Source organism: Sminthopsis crassicaudata, chromosome 1 (assembly GCF_048593235.1).
Source record: "Sminthopsis crassicaudata isolate SCR6 chromosome 1, ASM4859323v1, whole genome shotgun sequence".
Taxonomy (NCBI): domain Eukaryota; kingdom Metazoa; phylum Chordata; class Mammalia; order Dasyuromorphia; family Dasyuridae; genus Sminthopsis; species Sminthopsis crassicaudata.
The window spans coordinates 256050621-256061927 of NC_133617.1; the positions used below are offsets into that span (position 1 = coordinate 256050621).

Consider the following 11307-nt stretch of genomic DNA (forward strand, 5'->3'; position numbering starts at 1 on the left):
TATTTTTTTTCATTCTTTGTGTTTTATTTTATTATTTCATGATCACTTGTAATTTCAGTGGCTTCTCTTTAATCAAGAGTAATTTTCAAAGAATCTTTTTCTTCTTTGTGAGTCTAGATCTCCTTTTCTATTTGGTTGAATTTCTTTTCATGATCTTGTTTTTTTCTTGAATTGATTTTTTTTTTTGCTTTTCCTTAATTTCTCGCATTTGATTTTAATTTTTTTTTTAGTTTTCTAATAATTATTTTTGAGTCAGTAGTCATTTAACATTAAATTTTGAAGTAGCTGAAATTTTTTGTTTTCTTTTGTTTTGCTTTAATATCCTCCTCTGAAGATGAACCTTGCTCTTCCCTGTTTCCACAGTAGCTTTCTATGGTCAGGTTCTTTTTCCTTTTCATGTTTTTACTTATTTATTTATTTATTTGTTTGTTTGTTTTTTTAAATAATACCTCAATAGTGTAATCACCTTTAGTTCTTGAGCAAGGGAATAGTGTCTCCACTTCAGTTCTCCCCTCCCCAATATTAAGTATCTGAGACCAGATTTGAACTCAGGTCCTCCTGACTTCAGGAATGGTGGTCTATTCATTGTGCCACCTAGCTGCCCCCTCTCTCCCTTATTATCTCTTTAGGATACAAGCTCAGTAGAAACACTCCTATATCAAAAGATATGCACAGTTTGATAACCCATTGGGCATAATTTGAATTTTCTCCCTGGATTCTTTTTTCATGCCTTCTATGGTTGTCTTAGAAAGACACCTATCCCTCTTCAAGTCTTGTTTGTTCTTTACCATCTATATTAGCACTGAGGTACAATTTCACTTTGTTTGTGGAGGAAATCAGGAGAGGGTGGAATTTTCTGACCTATTCAACCTACTGCTTTTATAAATATTGTTTCATGGGATTGTCTCAGAACTCTTGTGAGGTAGATATTATTACTTCCATTTTACAAGTGAGGGACAAGAGTTAAGTAACTGATCATAGGCACAACCTTCTATCCACTTGGCAGCAATTTGGCTACCTCAAAGCATTGTCTCAAAACAATGGATTCAGTCACTCCATGTAAACATGGCATGTTTACATGTAAACATGTAAACTTTTACAATTTGATAGCCAGAGGGTTTAAAAGAAATGAACTTAGCTTGATGACACAAGGATGGCTTTCCTAAGTATGAAATAACAAATATAATTATCAGTTCAATACAATATATATATATTTATTTTGTAGGAATAGAAAGAAAGAAATACAACAAAGATTCTAACCTTCAAGGAGCTGTCAAACATTGGAAAAGTGTTATTTTTTTTGTTGTTGTTTTTTAAATGGATTTTAAAAACCATCTCAGCAGATATTTTCCTTATTCTTTACTTAACTAGTTAATTGATTTCAGGGCTTAAAATGATTTAGGATTAGGGACTTGACCTATGATTTCATTGGTGTAGGGAATCTCTGCATGAGAAAATAAACTTGGTTGAGTTTTTTTTTTTTTAATATAGACTTGTAGAAAGACCAATTTAATATGAAAAAAGAATACACCTTAAAGGCCCACTATTTCTGTTGTCTTATGACATAATTTTAAGTAAAATGAATGCTTTCTAATTAAAATCATCCTATCTATTACATAAAATTGTTCAGATGAAGCATCTATAATGAGATAATGTGGAAGTAAGCATTGGAATGGTAATAGTTTTCATTTTGCAGTCTTTCTGAGAGTGAAAGATTACACTTTTTTTCAGACAATAAGAGAAAATCCATAGCTACAAAGAATGGGGGGGATTAATGTTAGAGGTGACTAAATCTTCCTCTTCTCTACCACATCAAGAAAGAAAAGTGAACTCTTCATCTCAACCTTAGGGTTGACTAAGGTAATTATGCCTCTTCAGGAGACTAGCTGCCCCGATGGGAATCAAAAGTCATAATCTTAGGCACTGAATTTGTGCTTCAACAGATGCACATCAGCTTCAACTGTGACTTTCACCAGTTCATCAAATGTGACAGTAGATTTCCAGTTTAGTTTTTGTTTCGCTTTAGTACAGTCTCTTTGCAGAAAGTCCCCTTCAGTTGGCCTTTTATACTTGAGATATACAGTCACGTGGATCTTGCCATTCACGTTACATCAATACACCTCACTTTTATCCTTTCCTTCCTACACAATAATTTTCCCAATGTAAAAAAAAATGATTTAACTAAAAATTCAGAAATACTGTGGACTTCATCAGTCCCAATGACAAAGTTCTGGCTCATCAGTCTAAAGATTAGCTGCATACCCTCAGCAGTGTCCTTGGTATGGCCCCAATTTTTCTTGGGATCCAGATTCCCCAAATTGAAACTCTCCAATTGTCCATGGCGAATCTCAATTACAGATTGGTGTGATGTTCTGTTTCTCTAAATTGCAATCCTTCTGTGGGAGCAGATCCTTTGGGGAGCTTCTGGAGGCAGCCTTAGTTTCAATTCTGTTCAATAATCCCAAAATGCGGGAGGGGCGGAGCCAAGATGGCGGAGAAGAAACACACGACTCAGTGAACGTCCTCACTCCCTCACAACCAATTAGATAAATTAAGTCTCAAAATTAGCTCAGGACTGATAGATACCACAAGGACTGGAAGCACGACTTACCAGCTGAAGAGAATCTGGAGTTTCAACAGGAAAGGTCAGTTCTCAGGGGAGGAATAAGAAAGACCAGCACAGACGGTGGGGTAGGGGCACACTGCGCCCATTGCGCTGGGAGGGGCTCTGGGATCAGAGAAGCCACTGAGGTAAAGGAATCTGGCACAGGCTGTTAGCTCTTCTCTGCTAATTATTTAGCAGTTCAGAAGAGAAAGCCAAAATATTTTAAAACTCAGATTAGATTTCCCCCCCCAACCCCACCCTGGGGGTGAATCGGCAGACTCGGCACCAGGGGGTGTGGCCTCAGCTACCTCCTGAGAATAGTTAAGAGACTGACAAGTGGGTGGATACGGCCCAAGGCAACACACACTGCCTAGCTTAGCTGGAGGGAGTGGAACTCAGCTCCAGGAAGTCCCAGAGAAGCGGAACCTTTGAACTAGGGACCCGGTTTCTGGCAGACACTTCCAGTTTGAGCGCAGGGGCTTCTCACGTCACCTGCTGCAGACATCCACTCCCCACCCGGACACATAGGCTGAGCTTCTTGCTGTCTTCACTATTCTACGCCCTCAAAGCACAGCAGTGCTAATCACCTCTGAGGCACTTCCAGGGAGGGGGTGGGGAACTCTCTCCCAGAGTTCTCTCTTAGCGCGGGCGCAGGGGCCACTGCATCCATCCGGTCTGGGAGGAAGCTGGTAAAGAAGTAAATAATTTCCTACCCCAGGGACAGACCCCAAAACATTTTTTAAGTATGAGCAAAAAAGCTAGAAAAACTATAGATTCCTTCTATACAGAGAAAGAGCGGGTACCCAACCCCGAGGAAGTTAACAGCAAAGATTCAGAAGATAACAACCTAAAGGGGAACGATTCCTGCCCCCCATCACATAACTCTCTCCTAGAAGAAGCTCTTAAGAAATTGAGGGAGATCGAAGAAAAATGGGGCAAGGAAAGGGAAGTTATGATAGAGAATAACAACGTCCTGAAATTGGAGTTGGAAAAAATAAAGAATTCACAGGAGATGCAGGGAAACAAAATTAGTGAATTAGAAAAGGTTAAAAAAACACAGGAAAGTAGGATTTCTGAATTGGAAAAGATAAAAAAGTCTCAAGAAAATAGAATTTCTGAATTGGAAAAAGAAAATAATTCTCAAAAAAAAAAATTAGGGAAATGGAAAAAAATTCAATAGAGCAAAATAATTCATTTAAAAACGAAATTGGGCATTTACAAAAAGAACTAAAAACTGTGAAAGAAGAAAATAACTCCTTAAAAGTCAGGATGGAACAAATAGAAATGAATGATTCACAGAGAACCCAAGAATCAGTCAAACAAAACAAAAAAAATGAGAAGCTGGAGAACAACGTCAAATACTTACTGGGAAAATCTATAGACCTGGAAAATAGATCTAGGAGAGATAATCTGCGGATTATTGGACTTCCAGAAAACTATGACCAAAAAAAGAGCCTAGATTCTATTTTACAGGAAATTATCAAAGAGAACTGTCCAGAGATAATAGAAACAGAAGGGAAAGTAGATGTGGAAAGAATTCATCGAACTCCTTCTGAAATAGACCCTAAAAAAAGAACACCATGGAATATTGTGGCTAAGCTGCAGAATTACCACACAAAGGAGAAAATCCTGCAAGCAGCTAGAAAAAAACAATTTAAATACCAAGGTGCCACAATAAGGGTCACCCAAGATCTGGCTGCCTCCACATTAAAAGATAGAAGGGCCTGGAACCTGATATTTCGTAAGGCAAAAGATCAAGGACTGCAACCAAGAATGAACTACCCAGCTAAGTTTAGCATCTTTTTCCATGGAAAAAGATGGTCATTCAATGAAACAGAGGAATTCTATATGTTTCTAAGAAAAAAACCAGACTTAAACAAAAAATTTGATCTACATCCACAAGACTGAAGAGAAACAGAAAAAGGTACACAGAACCCTTGAGAACTGTAACTCTGTTGTGGGTATATAAAAAATACTCAAGGATAATTTGATTTTACTGATATAAAAGAAAAAAAGGGGGGTGTAGTAAAGGGAAGGAGGTCGGTTCAGAAAAAGGGGAAGGAGTGATAAAAAGAGGGAAACTACATCCCAGGAAGAGACATAGAAAATACACCATATCTGAGGGAACTTAGTGAGGGGGAGAATCATTGTGTGAATCTTACTCTCATCAGAAGAGGCTCAAAGAGTAAATAATTAACATATTTGTTTTTCAGAGAATTTTCTCTCACCTCATTAAAAGGGGGGAGAGGAAAAGGGAAAAGGAAAAGGGGAATAAGTGAAGGGACTTGGAGGGAGGGGGGAGGGATCCTAAAAAAAAAAAAAAAAGAGGGAGGGTTGCGCGTCACAAGGGGGGGTCTGTAAATTAAATATCGGGGAGGGGGATCAGGGGGGTCAAGGGAAAAAAGCATAATCTGGGGATAATACAATGGCAGGAAATACAGAATTAGTAATTTTAACTGTAAATGTAAATGGGATGAACGATCCCATCAAACGGAGACGGATAGTAGATTGGATCAAAAAGCAGAACCCTACAATATGTTGCCTACAGGAAACACACTTAAAGCAGGGAGATACATACAGAGTAAAGGTAAAAGGTTGGAACAGAGCCTATTATGCTTCAGGTAAAGCCAAAAAAGCAGGGGTAGCTATCCTTATCTCAGATCAAGCAAAAGCAGAAGTAGATCTCGTTAAAAAAGATAAGGAAGGAAACTATATCCTGCTGAAAGGTAGCATAAATAATGAAGCCATATCAATACTAAACATATATGCACCAAGTGGTATAGCATCTAACTTTCTAAAGGAAAAGTTAAGAGAACTGCAAGAAGAAATAGACAGTAAAACTATAATAGTGGGAGATCTCAACCTTGCACTCTCAGATTTAGACAAATCAAACCACAAAACAAACAAGAAAGAAATTAAAAAAGTAAATAGAACATTAGAAAAACTAGGTATGATAGACCTTTGGAGAAAACTGAATGGCAATAGGAAGGAATATACTTTCTTCTCAGCAGTTCATGGATCCTATACAAAAATTGACCATATACTAGGACATAAAGATCTCAAAATTAAATGTAGGAAGGCAGAAATAATAAATGCCTTCTTCTCAGATCACAATGCAATAAAAGCTACATTCAGTAAAAAGTTAGGGGTAAATAGACCAAAAAGTAATTGGAAACTGAATAATCTCATCTTAAAGAATGACTGGGTGAAAGAGCAAATTATAGAAACAATTAACAATTTCACCCAAGATAATGATAATGATGAGACATCATATCAAAATCTTTGGGATGCAGCTAAAGCGGTAATAAGGGGAAATTTTATATCTTTAGAGGCTTATTTGAAGAAAATTGAGAAAGAGAAGATTAACGAATTGGGCTTACAACTTAAAAGGCTAGAAAAAGACCAAATTATAAACCCCCAACCAAAAATTAAACTCGAAATACAAAAATTAAAAGGAGAAATCAATAAAATTGAAAGTAAAAAAACTATTGAATTAATAAATAAAACCAAGAGTTGGTTTTATGAAAAAGCCAATAAAATAGATAAACCTTTGGTAAATTTGATCAAAAAAAAGAAAGAGGACAATCAAATTGATAGTCTTACAAATGAAAAGGGGGATCTTTCCACCAATGAAGAGGAAATTAGAGAAATAATAAGGAGTTACTTTGCCCAACTTTATGCCAATAAATTTGATAACTTAAGTGAAATGGATGACTTCCTCCAAAAATATAGGCTCCCTAGATTAACAGAGGAGGAGATAAATTGCTTAAATAGTCCCATTTCAGAAAAAGAAATAGAACAAGCTATTAATCAACTCCCCAGGAAAAAATCCCCAGGGCCAGATGGATTCACATGTGAATTCTACCAAACATTTAAAGAACAATTAGCCCCAATGTTATATAAATTATTTGAAAAAATAGGGGATGAAGGAGTCCTACCAAATTCCTTTTATGACACAGACATGGTACTGATACCTAAACCTGGTAGATCGAAAACTGAGAAAGAAAATTATAGACCAATCTCCTTAATGAATATTGATGCTAAAATCTTAAATAAGATATTAGCAAAAAGACTTCAGAAAATCATTCTCCAAGATAATACACTATGATCAAGTAGGATTTATTCCAGGAATGCAGGGCTGGTTTAATATTAGGAAAAACTATTAATATAATTGACCATATTAATAATCAAATTAATAAGAACCATATGATCATCTCAATAGATGCAGAAAAAGCATTTGACAAAATCCAACATCCATTCCTACTAAAAACTCTTGAGAGTATAGGAATAAATGGATTATTCCTTAGAATAATCAGGAGTATATATTTAAGACCGTCAGTAAGCATAATATGCAATAGAAATAAACTGCAACCTTTCCCAGTAAGATCAGGAGTGAAACAAGGTTGCCCACTATCACCATTACTATTCAATATAGTACTAGAAACGCTAGCCTCGGCAATAAGAGCCGAGAAAGAGATTCAAGGAATTAGAGTAGGAAATGAGGAAATTAAACTATCACTTTTTGCAGATGACATGATGGTATACTTAGAGAACCCCAAAGACTCTGCTAAAAAGCTACTAGAAATAATTCAAAATTTCAGCAAAGTGGCAGGATACAAAATAAATCCACATAAATCCTCGGCATTTTTATATATCACTAACAAAATGCAACAGCAAGAGATACAAAGAGAAATTCCATTCCAAACAAATGTTGATAGTATAAAATATTTGGGAATCCATCTACCAAAGAAAAGTCAGGAATTATATGAGAAAAATTACAAAACACTTGCCACAAAAATAAAATCAGATTTAAATAATTGGAAAGACATTCAGTGCTCTTGGATAGGCCGAGCGAATATAATAAAGATGACAATACTCCCCAAACTAATCTATTTATTTAGTGCTATACCAATCAGACTCCCAAGAAACTATTTTAATGACCTAGAAAAAATAACAACAAAATTCATATGGAAGAATAAAAGGTCAAGAATTGCAAGGGAACTAATGAAAAAAAACTCAGAGGAAGGTGGTCTAAGTGTACCTGATCTAAAGCTATATTATATAGCAGCAGTCACCAAAACCATTTGGTATTGGCTAAGAAATAGACCGGTAGATCAGTGGAACAGATTAGATACAAAGGACAAAAAAGGGTACATCTATAGCAATCTAATCTTTGACAAACCCAAAGATTCCAACATTAGGGATAAAAATTCATTATTCGGAAAAAACTGTTGGGAAAACTGGAAATTAGTATGGCAGAAATTAGATATGGATCCACACTTAACACCATATACCAAGATAAGATCAAAATGGGTCCATGATTTAGGCATAAAGAGGGAGATAATAAATAGATTAGAGGAACAGAGGATAATCTACCTCTCAGACTTGTGGAGGAGGAAGGAATTTATGACCAGAGGAGAACTAGAGATCATTATTGATCACAAAATAGAAGATTTTGATTACATCAAACTAAAAAGTTTCTGTACAAATAATACTAATGCAAACAAGATTAGAAGGGAAGTAACAAATTGGGAAAATATTTTTAAAAACAAAGGTTCTGACAAAGGTCTCATTTCCAAAATATATAGAGAACTGACCATAATTTATAAGAAACCAAACCATTCTCCAATTGATAAATGGTCAAAGGATATGAACAGACAATTCTCAGAGGAAGAAATTGAAACTATATCCACTCACATGAAAGAGTGTTCCAAATCACTACTGATCAGAGAAATGCAAATTAAGACCACTCTGAGATACCACTACACACCTGTCAGATTGGCTAAGATGACAGGAACAAATAATGACAAATGTTGGAGGGGATGTGGGGAAATTGGGACACTAATACATTGCTGGTGGAGTTGTGAAAGAATCCAGCCATTCTGGAGAGCAATCTGGAATTATGCCCAAAAAGTTATCAAACTGTGCATACCCTTTGACCCAGCAGCGCTACTACTGGGATTATATCCCAAAGAAATACTAAAGAGCGGAAAGAGACATATATGTGCCAAAATGTTTGTGGCAGCTCTTTTTGTTGTAGCTAGAAACTGGAAGATGAATGGATGTCCATCAGTTGGAGAATGGTTGGGTAAATTGTGGTATATGAAAGTTATGGAATATTATTGCTCAGTAAGAAATGACCAGCAGGAGGAATACAGAGAGGGTTGGAGAGACTTAAATCAACTGATGCTGAGTGAAATGAGCAGAACCAGAAGATCACTGTATACTTCAACAACGATACTGTATGAGGATGTATTCTGATGGAAGTGGAAATCTTCAACATAAAGAAGATCCAACTCACTTCCAGTTGATCAATGATGGACAGAGGTAGCTACACCCAGAGAAGAAACACTGGGAGGGGAATGTAAATTGTTAGCACTAATATCTGTCTGCCCAGGTTGCATGTACCTTCGGATTCTAATGTTTATTGTGCAACAAGAAAATGATATTCACACACATGTATTGTACTTAGACTATATTGTAACACATGTAAAATGTATGGTATTGCCTGTCATCGGGGGGAGGGAATAAGGGAGGGGGGGTAATTTGGAAAAATGAATACAAGGGATAATATTATAAAATATATATATATATATATATATATATAATAAAAAAAATTAAAAAAAAAAATAATCCCAAAATGCAGCCAGGAATTAAAGTCCTTTACTGTCTCTTTCCAAATCTTATCTCCTTCACTTGGGGCTCGGCTAGTTTTCTGTAGAGGCCTTTCTCTCTCCTTGATTACAGTTACAAAATTAATCCCAGGATTCTCATGTTTGAAAAAAATACCATTCACAACAAACAGGTTGCAGGCCTCGAAGAAATTCACCAAAATTCAGTAAGTATAGTTTTGCTACTTCGAATGGTGAGAGAAGATTAAAAGGATTAGTCTCCTTTTACTGTATTTCTTGTATTTTTCCATAAAGTTCACTTGTTAAGACCTGGTAAAACTTCACAGAATTGATAAAGTCACAAGTCTTCACTGAATCAAGAAGCTGTAGAGTAGGCTTCTAACTAGTAGATTTCTGCAAGTTTCACATCAATATCTTCAAGTATTTGCGGTGAGAGTTCCATAATATAATTTTATATTTCCTTCAATATGAACCTGGGGGTTCTTAAAGAGATATCCAATCCACTGGCATTGAAGGAATGTAATTGAGATAATTCCATAGATCTTATCACCACTCCCAAGAAGAATTAATCCAAATACAAACCATCCTGGTCAGTGATACCACTGATTAGGACATTTTCCTGGACTTGTCCATCTTGCCACATGGCTCCTTGGTGACTGAGATAGCATCCCAATTCGGTGCCTTATCTCCTCAAGGTTGGAATGCAATATGAGTCCAGAAGCACAGAGAATCTAACCTGTGTGATTCCTGCAGGAATGGAGGGTTGAGAAGCCTGGAGAAATAGGAAGAATAGGACAAGGAAAAGGAGGGGGCAAAGAGGGAACAGGGGGGCAAAAAGGGAGAAAGAAACTCAGGATGCCTGCACTGCCATAATCACAGAGCCAGGTTCACCAAGAGTCTGAGAAAATCTCTTAGAATGTAGGTCAGCACTTTTTTCTGCAACATATGAATCTTAGAGAAATTGGCTAAAAGAAGAAATTGAATTAGGGAGGCCAGTAAAATTAACTTTTTCCTCCTATTTTTCTTCTTTCCCTTACTCCAATCTTTGAAAAAGGTTAATAGTTATTATATGTGAATTCACTCAAAAACAGTACCTAGATAATATGTGACAGTTTTATCCTCCCTCTGGGAATGTCTTCATCAATTGACGTTTCAAATAGGAGTCATGGGAAAGAAGTAGGTTACTTTTAAATGAAATTTTTAGAGTGCAATGAATCAATTGCACTTAACCATTTTATAAGAATAGTATTGTGAAATGAGTAGTTAATTAGCTTTGTGCTAAGTCAACTGTCTCTCTCACCATGTCCCTTGCAATTGATTCATCTACCTTCCAAAGGAATATCAACTCTAATTACATTTGGTAAAAGGGGATTTTCAAAGAGGATATCTGTCTCTTTCTCTTCTCTTCATATGGGCTAATTTTGTTTAATGTGTATTTGAGGTGTAAAATAATAGGGCTTGTTTAAAGAGACTCATGTTTCTAAGTCACTGAATTATTCACCTGGTGACTCTCTGAAGGGCAAATCCAAAACAGGAAAGTCAGGGCAATTTTAGGAAAGCATCAGTTTTTATAAGTCAGATAGTTCAATAAAAAAGGTTGTTAACTGAACTGAGAAAGAATCAGAACAGATGAATACAAAATAAGTGGCATAAGTAGAAAAATGATGTCAGCCTGGAATTTACACACACTGACTGTAAAGCATTCAGGAAAAACAAAAGGTGAGGTGAGTATATTAATGTCAATATAGAATTATCACAGTCATTTATTAAAAGTGATATATCATAGCTTTTATTTCAACCAAAGTTTTCTTCCACAACTTAGTCTTGTGTTTCCCTTTATGGGACTTTCTATTTTATCTATTAATACCTTATCCTAATAAACATATAATAAATATACCCTAACAAATATTTTGCTTTTATTTTTTACTATAAAGAACTAATTTTAAAAACATGTGAAATAAGTCAGTGTGGGTGCAATCGAGTTGGATGACTTAGTTTCCGAATCCTAGTGTATTCCCGAGCTAATCAGATTAATTCTCTGAAGCCAGATGAATTTTCTTATCTCTAAAA

General features: G+C 35.9%; 1 pseudogene; it reads right to left on the bottom strand.

Moving 5' to 3' along the window:
* Positions 1-1916: 1916 nt before the first annotated feature.
* LOC141553847 (GDP-mannose 4,6 dehydratase-like) lies at positions 1917-9870 on the bottom strand (annotated as a pseudogene).
* Positions 9871-11307: the final 1437 nt, after the last annotated feature.